General features: G+C 37.1%; 1 pseudogene; it reads left to right on the top strand.

Annotated features, from left to right (window-relative positions):
* Window positions 1-583: 583 nt before the first annotated feature.
* The window catches only part of LOC119504906, a 47,086-nt pseudogene continuing 20,896 nt past the window's right edge, over window positions 584-26,773 (top strand).

The following is a 26,773-nucleotide window of genomic DNA, read 5'->3' as shown; positions in this document are numbered from 1 at the left end:
AGACCATGGATTTTCAAAGTGTCTTACTCATTATTCCTTTTAACAGCAAAACCAATTGATTACATGTTTCACTCAAATCTATCATCACAAGTATTAATGGCTCTGTAGGGAAGGTTGCAAATTTGGTGTATTAATAAAGACTGAATGGTTTACCTGAATCAATAATGGTATTTATCCAATTTGAAAGCATCATTTCTGTTATACCTGAGCCATGGCCGACTTCATAGGTGCTGGAGCTGGCAGCTGAGCAGTTACACAGGGCCTGGCTCTCAGACCGATCTCCCATCCCCACCCCCATCTTGGTTTAAGGCTCTGTGGTTGCCATCTTGAAATTTTTAGTAATCTTAACTTTGAAATTGTGTGTTGTGGGATTCGTATGAGGAGACAATGGAGCACAGAGTGAGCAGAGGAGATACACAAGGCACCCAGCACATGCAGGAGCTCAGTCTGGGCACTGCTGGCAGCAGGCAGCAAGAAGCAGTTGTCCTGGTATCCAAGGCACACACCTGGGACGGTCCTAGGTGATCTGAGGTCCCAAAGTGGGGAGCATGGGCTGAGACCTGGGTCCAGAGTGGTGTGGGCAATGGCAACAGTAGCAGCAGAAACAGCAGCGGTGATGGCAGTGGTGGCAACCCTGGGAGAAAGGAGGGGTTCCCTGCATGGCGGCAACCCTGGAACCCTTAGTGGGAGACCAGCTTGCATATATATCCCTGGAGCCTGATATTGTGGCATCTGCACAGATATTAACTCTCTGGCCTGAGCACAGAAACAATAAATTATTACCAAGGAGTATATACATGGACATTGCAATAACACAAAATCATGCCCAATTGAGTTTTCGGAAAATGAAGGATCGTTTAGATTGGCTGTCTATAAAGCTTCTATTGTGAATCAGCTGAACTCTTTGAATCAATTTTACTTTAAAGAAGTGTGGCTATTTCTTTAATTTCAAACCATCTGCCTTGAAATACATTTTTAGCAAGATTATAGGACTATCATATGAAAATTCTATGTATCCAAAATCTTTAGTTCATACTGTCCCAAACCCTTCACTGTTGATGCAGAAATTGAGCTAAACTGACCTGCTCGGTCTCACATGGCTGTTTTGAGCTAAATCTAAAACCAGATCCTAGATTTCCTTACTCTCACTGTGGCGCTCATTTTGTTTTTTAAAGGAAGTATCTGCATGAACGAGCACTTAGCACAACCCAAGCTGCCATGCAACCAGGTCCCTGACTACAAGTTTACTTTTCTTAAGGACAAGGTGTGAACAACCACCATCTGAGAAATGAAGCAGAGACTTGCAGTGGTGTACCCTAGGCTTGAAGAAACTGCTCTCTAATGGGATGTAGCGATGTGTCCTTTAATTATACCTTTAAAAAGGGAACTGACACATTGAGTTCACTGAGATTCCATGAGGAATAAAGGGGGGATGCAGAGATATTCGTACATGGAAGCAAAACATTTTGCCATATGCCTTCATAGAACGTTATTTTCCAGCTGCAGTCATATTCCCTTTTTTTTTTTCACAACTGCATCTGCAGTCGTAATCCTGCTCAGCATCTGGCTGCCCTAGCATGGATATAAGACATATCTGTTACAGGGTTAGAGGCTCTCTTGTGAGAAATCTGGGAGTGCATTCCCTGCTCCCCACCTACCCCAAACCACCAGGAAACACTGGTTATTATTGTGTGTTTGCCAGATAAGGTTACAGAAGGTATTAGGGAGGTGTCTGTGATTCAGTTTAAGGGCAAGGTAATTGCTACAACCTCAGCATTGAAAAGCTTTACAGAGGAAATAAGCACCATCAGATTGCAATGCTGATTTCCTTTGTCCAATCCTAAAAGGAACTGCCCTCGATAAATCATCTTCCTAATGGAAATGACAGTATTATTCTCCCAGGAGGGGTAAACTGGGGAGGAGTGCACAAACCACACGTTCTCAAGGGCAGTAGGAAGGAAATGCAAAACCATAGCTGCCTGGGAGGATCTAAGGCTTCTTAGGGACTTGATCTGCCTCTCTCTGAGGTCACTCATTACTTTTTACAAGTCATTTTTTACATATAAAAGATAGAACCCTTTTCCCTGCACCTCTTCTCATAAGCATGCTGTATGCATGTATTTATATATACACCCTAATTATATGGTTAATTACAAGGGAAATAAATCACATATTTTAAGTAAAAAGGAGCAAAGCAGTGTAAGATGCCTTTTTATTAAGAATGCCAACAAAGTTAAATGCATAGGAAAAAATGGGGGGGGTGGTTAACTGATAATAGTGTAATAGTGGTAGCTTTCGGATCATACAAGTATTTGTGATTTTCTTCTGAATGTTTTTCTGAACTTTAAAATTTTCTGTACTTTTATAATTGGGTTATAATGTTGTTATTTAAAATCATTTCTTGTATAATATATAACCTAAAATAAGGATTTGGATGCATACCATTATCACTCACTATTTTTTAAAGTAGAACAGAAAGATAAAGGTAATACAATGGGATTTTAAAACCAGAATAATTTACAGAAATTCACATTCTTCAATTGCATTACTTCTATTTAGAATTTGCAATGAGCTTTGTATGTGGCATTTGGCAAAGAAAGTTCAGCTCATTCTTTGGAATTTGTTAGAACTCAAGGTTCTTTTCCAATCAAAACGTTAGGAAATGCCACTCCCAAACCTACTGAGCAGCCAGCCTTTTGATTTCTGAGAAATTCTTGCCCAGGTCACCCGGGAATAAAAGGTCAGCCTTGAGGAAATTTCTGGAACAAGGAGAATCTCAATGAAATTGGCCATATCAGTGTGGTGAAAAAATATCCCTTGAATAAAGCAAGGTATATGGGAGTTAAAGTCACCATTTTACCGCATTCAACCTGAGTATGTGATCAGATCTTTTGAAAATTTTCCCATGATTAAATCCCTTTATTTGTTGCGTTTTTGGCCTGATGGCTCAGTAATGTGGGGCACTGACCCAAAAGACATAGGATTTTTATGTTTATTTCAACAGGTTAATAAATTAGAGGAAATAGTTTTTGTTTCATTTTGACATTCAGAGAAAATAGCCCACGCTTGGGGGGGGAAATTCACAATTTTTTATAAGACATATTCTTTCTGCATTTTTAACTCTTTCCCCAAAAGTTCTCTTGATAAATTTAATGGCACACTCAAAGTGTGGGTCAAGGAATCCTGGGAATCCCCAACAGGGAGACCACCAGTTTCTCCCTTTTCCATCTACAGATCTTTGTGAGGCTCATTTCCTCATATGTTTCAACCAAAATAACATATTGTTGCAGATTGAATTCAGAAGCAAATACAGAATCTGTCTTCTATTATGCCAGACATTAAAAACATGTGCAAAAATGTAAAATAATGGCTCTTATTCACCATTTTTGGAAATTTTGGAAATTTTTGGAAATTTTTGGAAATTTACATATGTAAAAATGTTTATTTTTTATTATTTTCTTTTGTTTGCAATTATTTCAATGTGTTAATAAATTTTTGTTTCTTTATTTTAATTATATCAACAGATATAATCAATGCAAAAGAAAGTTCTATGAGTTTTAAGACTTTAAAGGGGTCTCGAGGCCAAAAAGTTTGAAAATTGCTGAAAGAGAGAAACTCCTCCTATTTTAGGTTTAAGCAGAGCATCTTTGTCTAGGAATAATACCTGCAATACATTTCTGCACAACTCTCAGAGAGAGTTTGAGATTTTAAGTGGGATTTTAGGATTGGCCACGTTGCTCTCAAACAGTGTATAAGGGAACTTACCATCTGTAGCACTGCTGTGGATCATAAGCAGAAAGGGGCTAGTGCAGAGAACTTTTCCTCTGGGGGTGATCAGCTGAATTACTGAATTACAAAAGACAGCAGCACTGTACTCATGCAAAACAGGCGAATTAAAACAAGCATGAACAACCCACCATTCAAGACTTTAAATACAGTTTATGAGTATATTTCTGTATTATATTTGATGAATTTATGATCCTTCCTCTAAAGGAATTCTGATTTACTCCAAATAGGAGCCAGCCAAGCTTCCCTAAGCAGCACAATACAAGCACAGTCTTTCACTACAGATAGTAAAACCAGATGCCACAGTCCCATTATTCCCATCCTACTATGGCTTCACCTGTGTTCTCCTTACCAAAAACATCATCTATTCTCTCCTTTACTTCCAAAGGTCAAGCTAAATTCTACCTTCCTCTACCAAGATTTCCTGGATGAAACTCCATGACATAGACTGACTATAAAAAATCGGCCCCAATTCTCTACACCTCCCTATATCCAGGCCCTTTGCAATGTGGCCTACAGTTCCTCCCATCAAGAAGTGGGGTCTGTTTCCCTATTCCTTGCAACTTTCTCAGCTATGTGATGCTTTGAGCAGTAAAATATGGTGGGAATCATGGTGTGCCAGTTCCAAGCCTAGACCTCAGAAAGATATGCTTGTTTCTTCTCTCCCTACCCCCATTCCTTTGCTTTCTCCATGAGAACAAGCTCAAGAGACCTTCTGGAGATGAGGGATCAGGTGGAGCAGAGCCACATCATTCCAGCTGAGGCCACACTGGATCGGCCAACCCAGCTGGCTGGCCATTTGACCACAGATGCATGACTGTGGTTACCGCAGATAATTGATTAGTTCCTCCTCTCATCCCCCCAGAGAATTTACCACGTATTTCCAAATGAGTGCCACGTATTTATGCTTCATTATATGTTGTCTTATATTACAACTTGATGTTTGTAAACTACTTGAGGGAATACAATACTGATCAACTTTTCTTTTTTGCCTCAATAAATATTTAATTAGTTCATGGGGCCAACTGGTAACCTGATATTTCTGGAAAAAGAAGGATTCTTTAAAATTGCTTATTATTTACCTGTCACTATTCCTTTTTCCTTATGTTAAAAGAAAGGAGGCTTATCTTTTAAGGAAACAACTAATTTTCCTCTGTTTATTTCTTCAACACTCTACCCCAATGAGCTCCAAATGTCAATGAGCATAGAGAATTTATAGGCACATAACTAACTACAGCTTGATCTGCCAGAAGAAAGCACTTTCAATTTAACAGCTTTCTTATCACTATCATTGAAATCCTAGAGCTATGTAATCTGCTCTCTCTTTTATTTTTATTATTACTATTATTTTGAAAACTGTTCAAAAGGAAATTGAGTCATTTTGCCTGAAAAGAGATTGGCTCCTGCTGTGGACATGCCTTGGATACCTGATCATCTTTACCATAAGTGCCCTGAAACCTTGTGCTATGGGAAGCCCAAGACAAAGACGTGAAGCTTATCTTCCAAATCCCAACATTTCTTTTTCTATTTTCTTTTATTCCTTTTCAGTCACCTTTATCCCCAACCCTCTAGGAATCCAGTGCCCTAATCAGCTTTCAGAATAACCAAAGTCCCACAAAACAAGAGCTGCTCTCCCTTCACAATGCCTCATGCTTCAAAAATGACTTGCTTCATTCCCCGAAGAGTCCTCAGCAAAGTGCCTTTAACGTCACCGTGGGGTCTGGTAGAAGATTCCATTAAAATAATGAATGTGAATGACTGCTAAATTAACTTGAACAATCTATTTGCATAATGGAGATACTTGTTAAAATTATACCAATGGTAATGATACTTTTTCATGTACTACTCTTCTTCCTGGGCATGTGGACTATGTTTCTCATCTTCCCTTGCAGTTAGGTGTGGTCATGCGACTCAATTCCAGCCAGCAGAATGTGAACGCAAGAGCTGTGTGCCATTTCCAAGCCTAGCTCATGAAGATTTCTCACACGTGGACTTGCATGCTCTCTTCCCCTCCTTGCTACCTAGAATAAAGGCAGTCATTTGGAAACTACATGTTAAAGAGCTTACATTTGCCAGGCTCCCTGAGTGACTGTGGAGGAAAATTGCCATGCTAATGTGTTAACACTCCAGAACTATTATGGGGGCAACACAGAAATATTGTGTTCAAATCACAAAAATTAAAGTAGAGTTTGTTACAGCAGCTCGATTTATCCAAATGATTATGCTATCCTTCATTCATAATGTGATTTACCCTATTCATGATACATTTTTTTCATTCATTCATAAGCAGAGGTAACCAAGCCTTTTCTGTAAAGGGTCAGGTAGTAAATATTTTATGCTGTGTTGGCCATATGGTCACTATTGCACCCATTCAACTCTGACATGATAGCACAAAAGGAGTGAAGGACAATATGCAGAAAAGTGGGAGTGGCTGTGTGCCAGTAAAACTTTATTTACAAAAAGAGGAGGCAGGTTGCATTTGGCTCTTGGATGTAGATCGCCACCTCCTTTGTTAGATGATAGGATAGGTATATTAGTTTTCTGCTTGCTAAAACAAATACGATATAATGGGTTGACTTAAATAGTTGCAATTTATTGGCTCCCAATTTTGAGGCTAGGATAAGGTCAAAATCAAAGTGTCAGCAAGGTGATGCTTTCTCCCCAAAGACTTGGCACAGGTGGCCAGTGATCCTGGGTCCTTGGCTTCTCTGTCACATGGCAATGCACATAGTGATGTCTTCTTCTTTCTTTTCCAAGTTCAATTAACTTCCAGTTCCCTCCCCTGTGGCTTTTGCTTTCCATGGCTTTCTTTACAACACATCCAGTAACCGGATTAAGCACAGCCTAATTCAGCTAGGCCATAACTTAACTGAAGTACCTCATGAAAAGTCCAATTTAAAATGGGTTCACACCCACAAAAATGGATTAAGTACAGGTTTTTTCTGGAGTATATAACAAAATAGGTAAACAAAATCCAATCAATAGTCCTCTCCTTCAAGAAACTAACAGCAGACATGACATATAAATAGGAAAATGGTGTGCTAAGTACATTAATAGAAGATGGTACAAAGTACAGTGTGGGGAGCAAAGAGAGTGAGGTGTGGGAAGGGAGGCACTCCAGCTGTGCTATGTCACCAAAGAGTAAAGTACAATGCAATCTAATTTTTATTTCAGAAAACTCCTTGGTACAGATAAGAAGAGACTGAAAATTGATAAAAGGAAAAGGCAACTGATGTGTCTGAAGGCTTTTGAAATAGTCCAGGCAAGGCAGGAGAAAGATCTCAGCTAAAACAATGGATGTGGAAATGAGGAGCAGAGGAGTTAATCATGATATATTTGGAACATGGAAACCAATTAGATTCAAGAGGTACAGGAAAGCACAGTACACACAGTAGAGTGGGATCAAGTCAACTCTGGCTTGGCAAAAAGATTGTGCCACTGACCAAAATACAGAATAAGCTAAGGATAGGTAAGGAACAGTGGTGGTGATAGGGAATTACTGAGTTTGAGTTACTTCTTACCCATACAGGTAGAGAGCTACAAAAGATAAAAATAATAATAATAATCCAATACTAGGAACAAAACCAAAAATATATATATCAAAAAATCTTCAGAATATAACCTGGGACTAAATGAGTTAAACCAGAAAAACTGTAATAGTAGAAGAGACTTGAGGAAAGGACACTGGGTCAACAACCCATACATTAAAAGGGGGAGTATGACGGTTTGAAGCTCTATATACCCCAGAAAAGATCATGTTCAGAAACAATCAGCTAATCTACTCCTGTAGCCATAGACCTATTATAGGTGGGATCTTTTGATTAGATTATTTCATTTGAGATGTGAGCCACCTCATTCAAGGTGTTCTTAATCCTTTTACTGGAGTCTTTTATAAGAGGATAAAAGACAGAAAGAAGACACAGAAATAAGTCCCAGAGAGAAGTTGAGAGACACAGAAGCTCAGAGAGGAAGCAACTGAAGCCAGAAGCTGGGAGAAACGAAACCAGGAGAGAAGGAGTCAGAGACCAGCAGACGTCGCCATGTGCCTGACCACATGACAGAAGAGCTGAGATTCACTGGTAGCCGGTCTTCAGGGAGAAGGTATCATCCTCTTGATGCCTTAATTTGAACATTTTCATGGCCTTTGGACTGTAAACTTGTAAGCTACTAAATAACCATTGTTAAAAGTCAGTCCATTTCTGGTATATTGTATTTCATCAGCTTTAGCAAACTAAAACAAGGAATTATTGATGAAAGGTTGGCTAGAAGCAAATGGTTACAGAGGGAAGTGGGAAAACCTTAGGAAAGCAAGAGGAGGAAAGAGTTTCAGTATGAAGTGAGTATTTCCACTAGATGAGAGAGTTTGAAAATGATTAGTGAGCTGTGCCAGCAAAATTTCGATGGAGGAGGCAATCCACTCAAGAGTAGCTGATGAGAAGAGAGAAAAGTGTTTTTAGATAATTACCTTGAAGAAGTTGGTAATGAAGAGAGGAGGAAAGGGAGTTAAAAAGAGTTCAAAATGGAGACATTTAAAAATAGTGAAGGACTGGAGATCATGAGGAGAAGGATCTATTGCAGAAGTTATAATAGAAAACAAAGAAGGGAGTGGTGCTATTTTATGGAGCAGAATCCATAAGGAAATAAGATGGGAGAGAACAGAGGAGGAGTAGAAATTTAAAAAGGGGAATAGAACCTTCATCTACTTCATGATGAATGTATTGGTTGAAAGCTGACAGTTTATGTTCTATTTGTCTTAAGGGGAAGGATTTGAGATCATCCACATAGAGAGGTATATGAGAGTAATTGGGGGAGTAACCAGGAAGGGCTCCATTATCCCCAACAATTATCTCACTATGTCACTCTCGATTTTCCCTCCTGTAAGGGAGATGTGTCTGGAAGCAGAATCAGATTTGGACACGGTGATTGTATTGGTTATCAATTGCCACATAATAAACTTCCCAAAATCTAGTGGCTTAAAACATTTTTTTTTAATTTCTCTTGATTCTGTAGGTTGGGTGGACTCAGGTAGATGGTTCTTTTCCTCTTTATAATATCATCTGGGGTTGCTCCTGCAGCTACATTCAACAGAATGCTCGATTGAGGGCTGGAACTTCTAAGATGGCTTTACTTTCCCATTGGTATCTCATCCAATGTGACTGAAACTTCTGGGGACCAACTGATCTTAAATGTCTTTACATGGTGGCTAGATCACAAAAGGAAGCTGCAAGGCTGCTGAAAACCTAAGTCCGGGAATGATGCAGTTTCACTTCTGTATTCTATTGGTCAAATCAAGTCACAGGGTAAGCCAGATTTAATAGGAAGGGAAAGAAATTCCCCCTTTTAAGGCTGGAGTGGCATATAGCTACAGACATGGGGGGGAGTGTGTTAGTGGCCATATTTTCAGATAACCTACCACAACAATTCACATCTTTCCCACATGCAAATCACTCTCACCCCCTGCCAAGTCCTCTACAACCTCCCTATATTTTGGGTCACCAAATGTTGAATGCTAATTGTAGATTCTTACACTAACATATATTGGGCATAAAAAAGGGGGCTGATCTATATTGGGAGGTTTGTGAGAAGGGCACAGGAAGGAAGAGCAAAGAGCATGTTTACTGGGGGACAGCTTTGAAATAATTCATGTGAGAGTACTTGGGGGGTTCCAGGATGAGTAATTAAGAGTGTGAGGTGAATGAAGAGCTAATACACTTTTACATTTATCTCATTAGAGGAAATAAATCATCTTCTAAGTGGGAAAATATTTAAGAAAGGGTCCCTTCCTTATCCCCTTCATTTCACTATGACTTGGTCCAAATCCAAGGAAGTGGCAGTTTCTGGTAGAGTCATTCTCTGAAAGCTTCTGCTTGGGATAAAATTAAGAAGGTGAAGTCCAACAACTGCCTTGCATAAAAGCAGCCACATAAACCTTAAGAATAGTTTCATATTCTTGTTATGCCTCTAGCATCTACAGTTCACAACCATTCCAAACATATAGTTATATCTTCTATCAATTTCTGTTCCATAAGATCAGGAAATGCACTATTTTATAAAATTAAATAAATCAAACACATTTGAATGCCTGAGATCACAGCATAGAATCTGTAAGTAAAAGCTGCAGAACCATGCTGAGAGCCCCTTCCCCCACAGCAGGCTGAGCTGCAAAACCTTGCTGTGGTAGAAACTAGCAGCACGCTCCAAGTGAGCAAATATAGCTCAGCTGAGCTCCAACTAGGGTTTTAATTAACAAATGTGGACTCCTGAATACAAGCTACAAACCCCCAACAAACATACAGAGGCTATTAGTGGTGATTGACCTTAAAGAGCTGAAGGACTCCTCTGTCCTGGGATGGGGAGTCCAGAAGACCAGATGTTACCTCTGGCCAAGAGTGAAACTGGGGGACCATGAACTGGCTCCAAAAGGGGGCTTTCTGTCCCTTTTTCTCTCTCTCAACCTGAAGGGCTAAGAGAAGAGAGCACAGCCATTTTCAGTTCCCAGTGCGCTGACCCAGACAGGGGAGGAGATAACAGAGCCAAAGAGACCACAATTCAAATGCAGATGATAACTTCTTAGAGGGTGTATCTTCTGTAACAGTAAGGAAGTGGGGCCCAGCTTACCCTTCAGAATCTGGGGGAAAACAGCCAAAACAGAAGCTAAGGAGGCCATATTTCCTTACACCAGTTGAGAGCTACAGGCTGACAGGTGCCACCTGCTGGGCAGGTTAGGAAAAGCACAATGACTGGAAACCTCACAGGAAACTCTGTCATTCTTCTTACATACACCCTAAATATAACCCCATTTTGAGACCTGAACCTGTTCTGGTCTGGGAAAATCTCACTGGGGTTACCAAGGAAACCAGATGCCTAGACAACAGAAAACTACAATCTATACTAGGAAAAACAAAGATATGGCCCATTTAAAGGAACAAACTTACACCTCAATCAAGAAACAGTTGAGATATTGTTTCACTTTAATGAAACAATCTATTAAAGATTTTAAAGGAAATATGATAAATCAAATAAAAAACCAAACCAATGAGTTCAGGGAAGATATAACAAAAGAGATGAAGGCTATGAAGAAAACAGTGGGTGAACATAAGGTAGAAATAGAAAGTTTGAAAACACAGCCAGCAGAATCTATGGAAATGAAAGGTGCAACACAAGAGATGAAAGACACAATGGAGACATACAACAGCAGATTCTCAAGAGGCAGAAGAAAACACTCAGGAACTGGAGAACAAGATACCTGAAAGCCTACACACAAAAGAACAGATAGGGAAAAGAATGGAAAAATATGAGCAACGTCTCAGGGAATTAGATGACAACATGAAGTGCATGAATGTATGTGTCATGGGTGTCCCAGAAGGAGAAGAGAAGGGAAAAGGGGCAGGAGCAATAATAGAGGAAATAATCAATGAAAATTTCCCATCTCTTATGAAAGATATAAAATTGCAGATCCAAGAAGCACAGCATGCCCCAAATGGAATAGATCTGAATAGATCTATGCCAAGACACTTAAAAATCAGATTACCAAACATCAAAGACAAGGAGAGAATCCTGAAAGCAGAAGAGAATAGTGATCCATCATGCACAAGGGAAGCTTGATAAGACTGTGTGTGGATTTCTCAGTAGAAACCATGAGGGCAAGAAGAAAGTGGTGTGATATATTTCACTGAAAGAAAAAACTGCCAACCAAGAATCCTATATTCAGCAAAACTGTCCTTCAAATATGAGGAAGAGTTTAAAATATTATCTGACAAACAGACAATGAGAGAGCTTGTGAACAAGATACCTGTGCTACAGGAAATACTAAAGGGAGCACTACAGACAGATAGGAAAAGACAGGAGTGAGAGCTTTGGAGCACAATTTTGGGTGATGGTAGCACAACAATGTAAGTACACTGAACAAAGATGACTGTGAGTATGGTTGAAAGAGGAATGTTAGGAGCATGTGGGACACCAGGAGAACAGAGGAAAGATAAAGACTGGGACTGTATAACTCAGTGAAACCTAAAGTGCTCAACATTTGTGATAAAAGGTACAAATATGTTTTTACATGAGGGAGAACAAATGAATGTCAGCCTTGCAAGGTGTTAAAAATAGGGTGGTATTGGGGAAAAAATACAATCAATACAAACTAGAGACTACAGTTAATAGAAACTTTGTATTATGCTTCCTTTATTGTAACAAAGGCAATATACCAAAGCTAAATGCCTATAAGAGGGGGACATGAGGGAGGGGTATGGGACTCTTGGCATTGGTGATGTTGTCTGACTTTTTTATTCTACTTTAGTTTAATCCTATCTTTCCTTTCATTGCTTTTTAGCTGTCATGTTTTTATCTATTTATTTATTTTTATTTTTATTTTGTCTCTCTACCTTCTTTGACTCTTCCTCCTTCTTTGTGGAAAAAATGGAGATGTCCTTATATAGATGGTGGTGAATACATAAAATGTAACCATACAGGGAACCATCAGTTGTTTACTTAGGATGGAAAGTACAGTGGGTGAACAAAACTGTCTTAAAAAAAAAACAAAAAATGGGTTGATGAAGAAACCTTGAGGCCACTACATGTCAGACACATAAGGACAAATATTGCATGTTCTCACTGATATGAACTAATTATAATATGTAAACAGATAGGCATGAAATATAAGTTAACAGGATATAGAACGAGGCTAATGAATGGGGAAAGGTTGCTTATTATGAGCAGAATGTTCAACTAGGTTGAACCTAAGTGTTTGGAAGTGGACAGAGGTGATGGTAGCATGTTTTTGTGAGAATAACTAAAAGAGCTGAATGGAGTGTGAATGTGGTGGAAAGGGAAAGCTTAGAGTCACATATGTCACCAGAAGGAAAGTTGGAGGTTAAAAGATGGGAATGTATAAAACAGTGAATCTTGTGGTGGACAATGTCCATTATTAACTGTACAAATATTAGAAATCTCTTTCATGAACTAGAACAAATGTAGGACACTACAACTAGAAGCTAATAATAGAGGGGTATATAGGGAAAAATATATACCTATTGCAAACTATGTACTACAGTTAACAGTATTTTAACATTCTTTCATCAACAGTAACAAATGTACTATACCACTACTACGAGTCAATAATCAAAGGGGGAGTGGTTAGGGATAGGGGAGGAATTAAGTTTTCTTTTTTGTCTTTATTTCTTTTCTGGAGTAATAAAAATGTTCTAAAAATTGGAAAAAAAATTAATTGTGGTGATGGATGCACAGCTGTATGATGGTACCATGGGCAACTGATTGTGTACTTTGGATCTTTGGATAACTGTGTGGTATGTGAACAACCTCAATAAAATAAAATTTTAAAAAAATTTTAAAAAAAAGTATAGCAAGATTGGCATGAGAGAATCTCATCAGTTTAAGGCAAGTTGGGTCTTTCCAAGGCTGGGGTGTTCAAAGGAAAAGGGGGAAAGGTCAAGGGTTTATTTCCTGATGCTAAACAGAGAGACACCTTTTATTTTACCCTTTTTCTCCAGTATACCAATGTAGTTTAAAAGGGCAATGTGTTGAAGAAAGGAAGAATGAACTCACGGAAACACCCAAGGAAAACCACTGAGAACTGTTTGACTGGGATCTCTGCTTATTGCAGCATTTCACATCCTTGTTTTCTCCTCCCATTCCGGAACTCTCTTAGCAAGACCAGTAGAAGACCATTCCTAATGGCATAAGGCTTGACTCAATTTTTAATTTAATCCAAGGAAGCAAAATTGAAAGTTGACAGAGAAGATATAAATAAAAGAGAGAAATAATAGATGAATCAATTAAAATAATTGATTTTCCATTATGTTTACATTTTTCTCTTTTACTCTGCTGAAGAGATTTTTAAAAAGAACTTTGATTTATTTAAAAATTCTGACCAACCCCAGTCAAATAGTTCATTGTTAAGCCAAACCATGCACAATGCCAATTCAGGTGTGGAGCCACATCCAGCGGGCTTCAAATAAAACTACCAACCCTACCAGCAGTAGGATGGTGGGTGAAATCAGTTTAAGAAAATTTATCTTGCAGTTCCTTTTAGTCTTGGACTATATCCCAAGTATATCCTCTATGGAATGTGCAAACTACTGTTTAAAATTTAACTGGGATAGTTCTTTTCTGTAGGATTATGCATCAACTGAATACATTTTTATGTTTCTTTGTTTTGTTTTATTTTTAACTTTTAGGAATTGATTTTTAAAATTGAATTTTGTTTTATAATTATGTAAACTATTCACATGACTCCAAGGTCTTATCTTCAAAATGAGAAGCATTCAAAGAAGCCTAATTTTTATCTCTGTCTCCAACCTCCCAAGTATATTTTCCTTTTTTAATTGACTTATCCTTTAATTTTTATTTTTTAAAAAATTATAAGCAGGTACACACATGCGTAATACATTTGCATTCCCCAATTTGTTAGATAAACATTGTATATACTACATCCAGCTCACTTTGTTTTACTTAACAATATATCTAGGCAATTGTCCAGAGTAGTATATGGAGATATTATGTAAAAAGTTTTTCTTGTTTTTCTAAGGATTATCTGTAGACTAATACCTTGAGATAGTTCTATGAGGCCCCATTTTTGTTTATCATCAATTAATTTTCTACTATGAGCAATACAAGTATAATACATAAAACCCATGTATGTATTGTTTATGAATTGTGTACTACAAGCAATATTAAAACTAGCTACTATATTTTTCTTGCCCCTCTTCTCCCACTACCTCACCATTTGGTTTGAAGTATTATCTTTTGCTTCCAAGTAATAACAATAAGGTGAGCAAAATCATATTCTACATTTCATATGGTTTTCCTCATTCTGCCTCCACTTTTGTTATCTGTTCTTTATCTGCATACACGCACCCTCTTGTTTTAGGCACCGTTTAGTCTGAATTCTCCAGGTAAGTATATATTTTAAGCTTGCAGCCAATTCTGTTTTTAATACCTCTGCAGTCATTTGATTGTCTGAAAATTGTTTTCTAGTAGAATCCTCTGGAAGGACCCATGAAAACGCACTCCTGAATTCACATGCATTTGTAACAGTTTGTCTACAGCCTTTACAATTGAGAGCCAGTTTGGCTGAAAATAAAGTCTTGGGATCCTGTGGATTTTTTAGTTAAATATCATAATTATGTTGCTCCATTGCCTTTTAGCATAAAGCATTGACATAAGCAAGTCTGATGGAAATCTAATTTTATTTGCACTATAAATTAATTTGTCTGTTAGGCTAGAAGCCCAAAGCTCAATCATTTTACTATAATTTCTTGTTAAATCTGGGTTGATTTTCTCTGTATCAGTTTTCTATTGCACAACAAATGACCAAAAACTTCATGGCTGAACACAACACAAATTAACTCACAGTGTCCATGGGTCAGGAGGTCTGGGCACAGGTTTGCTGGATCCTCTGCTCCAGTCTCTTCAGGCTGAAATCAAGGAGTCAGTCAAGGCTGTGATCTCTTCTGAGGTTCAGGGTCCTCTTCCAAGCTCCCTGGTTGGCTGTCAGCAGAGGGCCACTCTCAGCTCCCAGAGGCCCCCTCCCTTGACCACAATGTGGCTCTCTCTGTAACATGGCAGTTTGTGCCTTCAAGGTCAACAGAATAGCTTTGTGTTAAGAGGCGCCATGGACCCATCTTCCCTAAAGATATTTTTAGAAATCATCTGCTCAGTGTATTATTTGTCATGAAATATTCATTTCATGCTTAATTCAAAAATGATTTGCAAACCCTGTAAACTTAGGGTGAGAAAATTGAAGCAGAGAGAAAATAAGTATAGGGGAAATAATGACCAAGCTTAAAGTTATACCCCACACTTCAAAATATAAAATCCTATTTATATAGCTGGTCTATACTTATACTCTAAGCTTCCTAGCTGACAAAGCAGAGAGGGAAACAGGATGGTCTTTCAGAAAAACTTTTTCCTGGTAGAGAAACCTAGGAGAAATTTCTCCCACGAGTTCTCATGAAAGGGGCACTATGTGGTGCAGTGAGCAACACCCTCTAGAACCTCCCTAAACAAATACAGTGGCATCACCAACCCATAAATTCCAAACAATGATTTTATGAGCAAACAAAACATGTGGTTTAACTTGGCATGATCTAGTGATGGAATTTAGAATACTTCAAAAAAATACATGGATTACAAGTTCTTTCATCAGTTCTCCATGAATATTATTTCCCCAAACTGAGTTTTTGCATAGCAAAGAGTTTAAAATTATATTCTCTAGCTAGAACCTGGAGGTCTATATGGCATGTTGGCAATAGCTAACTGATTATTGCACTTTGACAATCAAATGGGCTTACAAGGTTACTGATATCTCCTTATTAAAATAAAGAGCCTAATCAAAACTCAGGCTTGAACAGACTCTCACCTGACTTACGGAGTTGGTTGGAGGTAGTAACTCTGAGCAGAACCAACATTGCACTGAATTCTGGAGCTGCTGCAAACATTGGAAAATGAATAAGTAGGTCCCAAAGTTCTCCATCGTTGACTAAGGCTGAAAGTATTTTATCATGGATATTGTGAATGAGTGTTACAAATCACCATAGCATCCATCTAAAATGTCAATAAAGCATTCATAGAACACTAACTATTAAATTCAGATTTTAAACTATGATTGCTTTCCAGTGAACCCTTTATAAAGTGAATCAAAAAAGCACTGTTGAAGATATTTTTTTCCAGTCCTGGTAAGAAGCCAGGGAATGGCGTGGTTAGTTATATTAGTCCAAAGTTGGAGATTGTAAATATGTTGTGACAGAAATCCACCATAAATTCCAAGAATGGTAAAAAAGAAAGTGAAATTAAGAGAAGGATGTTATACCTGGGGAACGTGGTGGTGTCAAGTAAATGACAATCATGGTGCGAGAACTGAAAGACAGGCAAGAAGGGAATAAGAAAATTGAAAACATAAAATAAAGGGCCCTTTTTGTTAAAATGGAGAAATTCAATTTTTAACCCATTAAAAGAGGATCAGTTCCACTTTGTGAGAATTTCCAAGATATGGACAAATTAATGAATTGCTGGTGTGAAACGAACAAAAGACTGTGAAGTAGTTAGGTTTTCTGAGTCTAGAATTACAGAAGATTCAATGTCCACACCAATAAATGCTTACCTATCTTGAAAAAGCTATAAGCTGAATTTCAACGATTTACTAATTACTATTCCCTGTTCATTTACATAACCTTTTTAGTCGACCCGATTGATTAGAAAACAAAAGCCAGCAAATGAAGTGCAAATTGGTTAGTAAGCAATCCATTATGCCAAGCTTATTGGACTCCATATGTTAGGAACTGTGTCATCAACAATAATGATTAACTGAAAAGGAGGGTGAAGAAAAGTTAAAGTGAAAGAAAATGAGAATTTGGATTTATAGTGTGGCCTAGCCGACTAGAGTTTCAAAACAACATGGACAGATTGATAGTAAATGGAAAAGACTTGTGGTGGAGAAATTGGTTAAGATTTTGTAGATAATCACTTCCAACAGAAATATTATTTTATATTGTGTGGTAGATTGAATCATATTCCCCACAAAAGATGTGTTCAGGGCCTAACCCCTGGTCCTGTGGGCGGGAACCAACTTGTAAATAGCATCTTTGAATATGTTATTAGTTAAGATGGGGCCAAACTGAATGAGGGTGGCCCTTAATCCAATATGGCTGAAGCCCTTATAAGCAGAGGAAATCAGGGTGCAGTAAGTCCATAGAAGTCAGAGAAGGGGAGAGAGATCGCCAGGTGACGGAGGCAGAGATTGAGCCAGTACTAGAATGCTACAGTGTCTGGGAGAAAGCATGGCCTCTCAGAACCTTGATTTTTGACTTTTAGCCCAAAGCTACGAGACAATAAATTCCTGTTGTTTAAGCCAATAAGCCAGTGGTATTTGTCATAGCAGCCCTGGAAAGCTAAGATAGATTGCTCATCTTCTAAGTGATTATTTTGTTTACAATCAGAATGTTTTATTTCAATTGTAGTTATTAAGGGATCAGATTATCTTGGATGTTTCTCATGTAGGCAATAGCTATTATTATTATGCCAATCTCTCCCTCTATCATGACATGGCGTTCTCCCTGGACATTTCCCCTGTGCCTTTACATAACTTTCTTGAAAGGACAACACTCATTGGCTCTAGAGCCCACTCTAATCCAGTAGGACCTTATCTTAACTTAATTACATCTGCAAAGATCCTATTTCCAATAAGGTAAATTTCACAGATACCTAGGGTTTTAATTTCCTTGGTTGCTCAAGCAAGTAGCATACAATGATCTGGCTTAAACAATGGGAATTTATTAGCTCAAGGATTGAGGCTGGGAAAAAGTCCAAACCAAGGTATCCTCAAGGTGATGCCTTCTTCTCAAAGACTGTGGCATTCTGCTGGTGGTAATCCTTGGTCCCCAGCTTGACACATGGCAAAGCACACAGTGGCATCCCCCTTCTCTTCTGGATTTCATTGATGTTCAGCATCTTGCTTCCTGTGGCTTTTCTTTCCTTATATGTGAATTTCATTCCACTTATAAAGGACTTCAGTAATAGGATTAAGACCCATCCCGATTGAGGTAGGTCACATCTTAACCGAAGTAACCTTATCAAAAGATTCTACTTATGATGAGTTCACACTCACAGGAATGGATTAGTTTTAAGAACATGTTTTTTCTAGGGTACACGCAGCTTCAAACTACCACATGGGGTTAAGACTTCCTTAAAGTTTATGGTCCCTCGACCAGCTGAGAGATTACTGAAGGGAATCGAAGCTGTTGCATAACAGGCAGCAGAAGGCAAGGGGCTCAGACATCACTAGCCCAATTTTATAAATAAGGAACCAAGGCTTAAAGAGAAAAGTATTCCGCTCAAGCTCTTATAACAGTAAATAAAAGAGCCATCATTTAAATCCAGAAATGACTCTAATCCATTGCACATAACCACTACACTAAGCTGTCCCCCAAAAGTCACTCAGCATGAGATGGTGACAGTGTTTGCAAAAAGATTTCCACTCTGGATTTTAGCTAAATTTTTTTTATCTTAAAAAATAATGCATTATTTATGACTTTGCATATTGGTATTCTAGATGTAATTGAGAACTCTTTAAGTAAATGTAATATTATGCACTTTTAAAATGAGGTAGATCTACATGTAATGAATGGGAAGTAACCAAGTCATAGTATTGCTTTTTTAAACAAGCAGATGGCAGAACAGTATAGTATGTATGATATGACCTCATCTGTATTTAAAAAGATATACTTTATATACTTGTATGCTTATAGACAATTTCTGGAAGGATACATAAGAAACTGCTAGAGTAATTACTTCTGGGGAGGAGAACTGGAGGAAAACTTTACCTTTTCTTTTATATCATTTTGTGTGGCTTGAAATTTACCCTGCATGTACATAGCTATAATAATAATAAACAAAACAGACTTAAAAATTCCAGATGTATTGGACATATAGGTAAGAGTTCTTACTATTTATCTTTTTACAAAGGTTTACTTAGATTATCAGCAGACATTGAAGAAATCTAGTAATATTAGTGACACTGATTTAATAGGTTTAGAACTCTTGTGTTAGAAAACACTTGGTAGTACATTTACTCTTTAAAGTTTTGGGGGAGGGAGTGAGTCTATTATGTTAATTAATGAAGTAATTAAGTCGATATGGTAAATGTTTAAGCTCTACTAAAAAATTGTTAATATGAAATTAAAAGTTAAAATTGCATTTAAGCATTTTCTAGCCAGTTAATTTGTGGAAAAACAGATAAGAAAAAAATGTTCCATGATAGTTAAATTTTTTTAATAGAATTAGTCTGGATTATGCTACATTTCATATTTTTCATTGCCGTACTTTATGTTACTTTTTCAGCACATTAAAACTTATGCAGTGAAATTGAATAACGGCAATGTTTTTATACCCTTTTATAGCCCTTTCTTTTTCATAACCTCCTCCAATTTCCTGTTAGCTAATCTATAAACACCTTTCTGTTAATTTATGAAAATTAGTGTTAAGATAGTACATTATCACTGATCTGTATGGCACTTTCAGCATGTTAGAAGCAAAGGTCCAAGCAATATAAAACACACCAAAACTCAAAAAAAAAAAAAATGCATGCTTATTGTAATAACAAATAATACTGAGTCATATAAAGAAAAAAATTAATATGACCTACTTCTACCTTCTTGCTTATTAACTTATAATTTGGGGTTTATCTTTCTACATGTTCATCTATATTCATAGAAATATATCTAAACAGAAAAGGCACAGAGATTGTTTTTCCTATCTTTTACAAAAACAGGATGATATTCTTCATATTGTCTGTTCCTTCCTTTAGTCATATATATGTATGTGTGTGTGTATATATATATATATTCAAATTATCTATTCAGTCATACCCTATTTATGGGCATTTGGGTTGCTACCAATATTTTGCCATTAGAAATGTTACAATAACTATCTTTCCAGATATAAATTGGTGTTTTTTTAAATCTGTAGACTAGATTCCAAAAATTGATAATGCTGGATCAAAAAATATAGGCATTTTTAGTTTTTATAGAAACTGCCAAATTACTTCTCAAAATTTGTAGTACTAATTCACCATCCCATCAGCAATGCTTAAGAATGACATCTGCCTCCCACCGAAACTCATAAAGTGTCACATCCTCAAACCATAGGAAGAGGATTCAGGTATTAGACTGTAGGAAAGAAAACCCAAGGTCCAAGCACAGCATAGATTCTTTTTCATTTTAACTATCCTAATAGATGAAAAACAGTTTCCCATTCTTACTTTGATTTACATTTTCCTAACAATGTGTCTAAATTTTTATGTTTTGTTTAATATTCATAATTCATATTTTTATATTTTTCAGCTAAAATTTGTGTACTCTCAAGTTTTTTAAAGCAGTTTATATTTTGGTAATATCTAAAGTATCAATCATTCTCTTGTCCATTCACCTTGAAATGTGGCCATGATTTGAGTCTTTGGATTAAGTGATGACGTAATTCAACCAGAACAGGCAGTAAAAGATAGCATTTGGGATGTTGTAAGAATGAAAGTCCTGTTTCCTGGAAGGAATTTAGGATGTGCATCCTGACATGGTGTTATCCAGGATGTGTTGAATGACCTGCCTACAAAAATATATCTCTCACTAGGTTGTCATAAAGATTAATATTCCCTGCTTGAAGACCACTGATTTAGGATAATAAAATCTAGGAAGAACCATAATAAAAGACTGAAATTAACATTAACATTCATTGACATGTTCATTTTTAAACATTTAATGAGTGTTTCCTATTAGCCAGACCTTAGCCATGCACTAATGACACAAAGATAAAAGAAATCAGATTTGAACCTCTCTTCTTAGACATATAACTGTGAACAAATTACTTCAACTCTTGTCAGAGTTTCCACATTAAAAATGTGTATGCCTACTCCATGGATTTGTTCCAGGACTTAATAATACTGTAAAGTTCTGAGCACTGTAATTGGTTCATAGTTTATTTTCAGTAAACTCTAGATACTATAATAATTGCTATCATTATTTACAAACCCACAGTCAATTACAGTATGGTGTGAGAAATCGATGATAGATATAGGCTGGGTGTTATGGTTGGTGAGAATACAGAGGAACAGAAGCACAGAATTTGGAGCAGGGTCCTAAAATGAGATGAAACTTGAGCCATGTCTTTAAAAATGGATATGAGATATCATGAAGAAGAAAGTATGTGTGTTGGTCAGGAAATGGGAATTATGGAAACAGGCAGATGAAATAGCATATGTAAGCTATGGGATGTGAAAAAAATGAAATGTGGGTAGACTTGTGAATGGATGGTTTGGGCCAGGCCATAATCTGAGTATGGGAGAATGGAGAGAAAGGAGGTTATTCAAATTGTAAATGGCCTTGTATAACATGCTTAGCTGCAACTTTATCCTCAATAAAATGTGAAGACATTAAATTAATTCAATAGGGTGTTTTCATGATATTTGTGTTTTAGATACCCTACTCCTAGTTCCATGGGGATGATGATTGAAAGAGTTTAACACAGGGAAACCCCAATAATGTCATTGCAGTAATTTCATGGTAATGGCCAGATGAAGTCAGTTCGGTGGCAAGGAGGGAAAAGATTGGATACACATTTAGGAGATGGAATGGACACTTGAGACAGATTGGTTGGAGTACAGGTAAAAGTCTACAAAGATTACTAGGTTTCTGGCTTGGTCAACTGTGTCAAAATGGTGTCATCACCAAACATGGGATGTAGAAGCAGGAGTGGAGGGCACAGTTTGTTGAGGGTCTGTAGACCCTGAGATGTCTGTAGGCTGTCCTTCCAATTAGCTCCCTGGAGCTGTGAAGTTACATTTTCATGACTGTGGTAGATACGTATTGTGCCAACTCGGCTGGACCTCCATTTCCCAGATTATCTTCCTTGTGGTTGAACATGGGACATAAGAGGAATTTTTCATGAGCTATAGAAGATAGAAGTGAAGTGGTCACCAGATTATTTTATTCTTGGGAGGTTGGAGCTGAGTACGAGACACTGTAACTATTCACCCACGTTCTGCGTGCAGATCACCTTGGTGACAGCATTCAGTATCCTTGCTGCGGAAACACTTGCTCCTGCTATAGCTTTTTCTTCGGCATCTCTGACTCCTGGTCCAGGTGCATAATGAAGGACTTTTCCCTACAGAACACCACTGTTATCAAAGTTGGAAGCTTGGAGATGATCCGAGACTGATGCAAATTCCAGTCCATCCTCATGGGCTCCAGTCACCTCATAGTTTCTCCCCATGGGTTCCAGCCCAGCCTCGCAGGTTCCAGCTTGCTCATGCCTCCCTTATTCCACACTTGTCCTCCCTCCTGGCTTCCTGTTCTGGTGACTTCAGGTTGCAGCAACAGATAGAGCCTTCTATATATTGAACCAGCTCCCAAAAGTGCATAAGTTCAAATCTCTACAGAAAATTCCAAGAGTTTCTGCTTCTCTAACTGATCTTGATTGTGTATAGCTTTTTCTGTGTTCCCTGATTTTTTCCAGCCTCAAATTTAAAGACCAAACTGATGTTTCTACCACACAGTTACTCTTTTTCTATTTGTATAATCCCTCTTCTTTAAATTAGCTAACTTGTATATTAACATATGTAAGTTTAAAAAAACATGGACACAGGAACCCAAGTAAAAGGAGGAATAGAATGGCTTATTCCATCTGAGTTAAGGAATATCCAAAAGTAATTTTACTTTAAATCCCATATAAATAGAAAGCATTAAGAATTGGTTAATTTCCATGTTGCCTAAGAAATGAAGTGCAATGTTTTAAAATATGTCTATGAATTCTTCAACATACTTCCTTTTGAAAGGTGGCATCTAATGCCCTTCCTCTTGAACATAGACTGAATGCAGACTGGCAAAGCTAAGAAAATGAGTCTGAGTTAGAAAAAGATGATTCAGCTTCTGTCTGACTCTCTCAGGATGCTCACTCTTAGAACCCAGTCACCAAACTGTGAGATAGCCAAGTAGCCAAATGGAAAGTCTACTCACAGTTGTTCTGACCATTGCCCCAGCAGAGCTCTGAGTGGACAGCCAGTTTCACCTGCCAGATGTGTGAGTAAGTAAGCCTTCAGATGATTCCAGCCCCCAGCCTTTGAGCTGATACAGTTGATGCCAAATGGAGCAGAGACATTCTGTCTCCACAAAACCTGCTGACGTTGCCGAAACTTAAGCAAAATAAATGTTGTCATTGTTTAAGCCACTAAGATTTGGGTTGGTTTGTTACGTAGCAATAGATTATCGTAAGGATGCCCAGAGATCCTGGTTATTACTGTAAAAGAACTTCATAGGAATCTCCTAAACCTATTGATCTGCTGACTTGAATCTTGGTACCAAGGACAAGACAAGTATGTATGTATATGTCACAGACTATGGAAGAGAGCTTCCCAACAATCCAAAAAGGACAGAGAGTAATCAAGAATACTATCAAATACCACAGAGAGTATTTAACAGGCAGAACCCAATGACATAAATTGGAATTTGGCCAAAACTCTATGCTTGGCTCTTCTCTTCCAAAATAATGTCAAGGGACATTTAATGACTAGCCTAACTTAGGACTAGAGCTGTTCAAACCATCTTTATGTGAAATGAAGCACCACTGCAAACTAACAGGCCAATGAATTTTGAACTAGAAACATTGGGTTTGAATTTATTTTGGCCAGAATGGTTTTCAATAGAAACATAAATCAAATTTAAAATTTGGCTCTTAAAGGCCATGACTAGCTAAAGGTCTGTTACAATTGGTTCATTTAAGATTCATCCTTAAATTCATGATAACAAGGTGGAGTCTGGGGCTTAGGGAAACAGAACAGTTACACTTTTTTTCTGAATATTGAGATAGAAAACTCCTATGACTGGAATAATTATTTCATGAGGAGAGATGACCTAGTGAGTGAAAGAGAAAGAGAGAATAAACCTACAAATATGGGATTGTAGTTTGATATGATAATGTGCATATTCTAAACATGAGAAGTGAGGGTGATGGTTGTATAAATGAGTAGGGGTGAGTGAATATAAACATCAAAAATTAAAGGATAAACTTTAAAAGGAGAATGAAATATGAGAAAAATCTCTCCACTTTATCTCTTTGCAGCACACTGTACTATCCCAAAACTACATACTCCAGTGAAACTGACCTACTTAATCTTTCACCGACTTGCCATTCTCCTCCAAAATGCTAAAGCTCTGCCACTCTAGAGCCTTTTCCTGGAATGTCCTCAGGGCAGTGTTTTGGGATAGAAAAAACATAGAGTCATTGAGGTCTGGATTCGAAGTTCACCTCTGTCTCTAGCTAACAGCATCAGCTTGCGCCTTTGTTATCTATGACCATTAATTTCAAGACCTATAGAATAGGCATAAAATACCTACTAAGATGGTGGTAAGGATCAAGCAAGACAATATTCATGAAATTTTTCCCATAATACCATAACCAACATGTAGGGCAAGTTCATTAAATGTTAATGCCCCTACAACCCCTCATTCTTTACTCAGTGACTCCTACTTATCTTTTACAATCCTAATCCCAGTGTCCCCTCCTCCATGAAGTCCTTACCAAGGCCTCCAAGCAAAGTTTAGTTTCTTTCTCCAGTCTACCATAGCACCTTAGCCATGATGTATTGTCTTAATATGATTATGTGTGTCTATCCCATCTAGATTTGGAAATTTAATAATTCATTGAGTGTTCTGTGCCTTCATGATGACAGTAGAGGTAAAGTATTTTTGTAATATAGGTACCCATTAGCACCATTTACAATAATGATTATATGTTATTTGAAAGAGTTGAAATGTGGATACTTAGTATTTGGAAATGTTTAGTCTAAATTGATAGGCTCTCCTCCATCTGGCTCCTGCTTGCCCAACTGTCACCCCTTATTTGATTTATGGAGGTCCCCTGCTCTTCTTTATGACCTTGCCTCAAATGTTCTCTCAAGACAGGGTTTCTTTTTGAAAATCTATACCCTTATTAATGAAATATGTTCAGTGGATATATGTGTAAATCAACGTACTGTATATTTCCCAAAGGGGCAGTACTAATTGCAAAGAATGGAAAAATCACTGCTGCAAAAGTTTACTTTTAGTAATGCATTTTTCCCCAGGTAAAGTGTTGGATTCAAAAGGAAACAACTCTGATCCCCTTTTCTCAAACTACTTATTCTTAAATTTTGCTGAATTTCTAAAAATAATAACTATAATACAGATAATGATTATTGAGCATTTACTATGGTACAAGAACCATGCTGAGAGCATAAAAAAAAAGTCTTTATGTAAAGTCAGTATTAGTGATACCAAAATGTTATCTATTACACAAAAAACTACAAATGTCACTAATGAGTATGAATTTTAAAATCCTAAATAAAATATTTGAAAAATAGATTCCTGAATAAAACTTAACATAATTTATCACTTTTATAAATCAAAGGAGAAAAATTATAAGGTCACCTAAATAGGTGCCCAAAACTTAATTTGCAAATTCAACTTCCATTCTTGATTATTTTTGAAAGCTTAGAATAGGAATAGATGGATAGTTCTTTAATGAGAATATATATATATCATAAATAAAATTATGCATGATAGTGAAATTAAAAGCATTCCCATTAAATTCAGTAACAGGCAAAAATGCCAAAATTATCATGATTATTAAACATTTTTCTGTAAATACTCGAAATTATTGAGTATAAAAAAATAAAAGTATAAGAAAATAATTGAGATGTGAAAATACTAGGAGAAAAGGAAATATCGTTGTAAATTATTACAGGTGATATATTACTAGAAAACCCCAACTGAAAATCAATGAAAAATAGTAAGTTCAGAAAGGTGACATTGTAAAATTAAAATACCTAATAATTCAACAGTTAGTTGGGGTGTGCCAGTCTCTTGAAATCAAGTTCATATGAGCCATTCTATGCACTATGGAAGCTCAAAGCCCTCCTCCAAAGTTCTTTTTAATTTCCGGAAGGCATATATTCTCATGGCCACATTTGACTCTGGGCTCCTGTTTTTGCATATGCTGTCTCTTTCCTTACAATATAATTTTTCGCTTGAGTTTGAAGATCATATTAAATATATAAGCTTTAAAATAGAAGTGTATGCAGAAAAACAATTCATGAGCTTACACATTTTCAGCCCCGCGGCAGTCTTGTAACATTTATAAAACAGCTCAATAAAAAAATAAAAATTACGTTTTTCATTTTTTGATTATTTACTGAAGGGGAAATAATATAACATTTCAAATTGAAATTGTATGCCTCTTATCCCTCATTCAGTAAAATATTTTATAAATTTAAATTTACTGAAAAGAAGGAAATTGTAAACACCATTAAAGAAATAGTTATACACTGCAATTTCTATAAGATTGGTTTTTTATACCTCTTTGAAATTCTCACTGCAGATATGACTGATACTAGATTGAATGTTTAAACTGCAATCAAAATAATTATACTTGAATGAATATATTTATATTCCCT

This window comes from Choloepus didactylus, chromosome 1 (assembly GCF_015220235.1).
Source record: "Choloepus didactylus isolate mChoDid1 chromosome 1, mChoDid1.pri, whole genome shotgun sequence".
NCBI lineage: Eukaryota > Metazoa > Chordata > Mammalia > Pilosa > Megalonychidae > Choloepus > Choloepus didactylus.
The sequence above is the reverse complement of the archived record's forward strand: the minus strand, read 5'-3'. Positions and strand labels throughout refer to the sequence as shown.